We start from the raw sequence: 1583 nt of genomic DNA, 5'->3' as shown, positions 1-1583 counted from the left end.
CAGCCTACAGAAGATTTGTTTTTGTAAATTTAAAAAATATTAATACATAGTTGGATCAGATGGACAAAGTAATGATATTTGACCTACTGTAGAATTAATTGTTTTTAAACTGTTTTATATACAGGAAACTGACTGATATATGTTGTTGTGAATTTATATAAAGTTACATTTATGTATTACCATATTTAGCCCATTAGGCACAATGGATCCTTAATGAAATATCTGCTTTACCATTCACAATTGGTCATCATACAGCTACAGAACAATGTCCTACATAACATTTAATGAAGACAAACCCTTTTCTAAAATTCCAAGGGCCATTTAAAAAAAGAGACAATATTTTTGTTCACAAAGAAGGTTATTTATTTACACCACGGATGACTCCTGTAGTTGACTCTCCTATGGCTTGCCACTCTTCTTAAGTTGTTTTTTTTATCCTCATGTCAAAGTGCTCCCATTGCTAAAGCTAAAGCTGAATAGTGGTAGAAACAATGGTTATAAAATAATGGCAGGATGTCATAGTTGAACATTATTTGGGGATTCAAAAGATGGGTGTTTATAAAAGTTTAGAGATAGAGATTTTAATTTTTTTTTTTTTTTTTTTTTTTACTCTCTCTAAAAAGTATTTAATTACTTTTTTAATTACTTTTTTTTTTTTTTTTTTTTTTTGAAAAAAAAAAAAAAGACATTACCCCCATTCTCAAAAAGAAAGAAAAGTACCAGTAAAAGGAAACATGACAGAAGATGAATGCATGTCTGAAACAAAGAACATCAGAAAACTATGCAGCTGGATATGGTAATTTAGATAAATTTGTCAGGCAAGGTGTGCTCCCAGTATTTCATTTCACTTCCTGTGTTTGGTGTCCCGATGCACCTGACATTATGTTAAAGAATAGCTCAACAAGTCAGAGCACAAAATAAAGCAAAAGCTTCAAATAAAATATTTATGCCTAGCATGCAACCAATCCCAGAGTCAACAGTGGAAGATGAAACAACTGGTTTTAATCCCCATGGGGAATGCAGGGTGAAGATCGATGACCAACATCTCCCATGTTTCTATCATGTGGAGCTGTGTCAAAAATGAACCAGGACTGATGGAGAGGAAAGAGTGCTGACATGGGAGGTATACTGTACATATCGGCCTCCTCGGTGATGGGATTAACGGACACAGTCACCATAATGCAGCAGCCCAAGAAAAAACACAGCCATGAATAAAAGATGAGCTCACATTATTCTAGCAGTACTTGAATTGACTGGAACAGATTTTCAATTTGCATATTGCTAAGAAGCCTGTGAGCATCAGCCGCTCATTTAGCAGGAACATGTATTTTTATTTTTATTTTATTTTTTATTTTTTATTTTTTTAAAATTTCCTGCAGTTTCAGTCTGGTATTTACTACCCAGAGTGGAGTGGTCACAAGAACATTCACTACACATATATATATATATTGGTTGCTTGGTTGGTTGGTTGGTTGCTTTGTTGGTTGGTTGGTTGGTTGGTTGGTTGGTTATTGGTTGCTTGCTTGGTTGGTTGGTTGCTTGCTTGTTTGATTGGTTGGTTGCTTGGTTGGTTGCTTGGTTGG

Source organism: Pimephales promelas, chromosome 15 (assembly GCF_988280905.1).
Source record: "Pimephales promelas chromosome 15, fPimPro1.hap1.1, whole genome shotgun sequence".
Classification (NCBI taxonomy): Eukaryota; Metazoa; Chordata; class Actinopteri; order Cypriniformes; family Leuciscidae; genus Pimephales; species Pimephales promelas.
The sequence above is the reverse complement of the archived record's forward strand: the minus strand, read 5'-3'. Positions refer to the sequence as shown.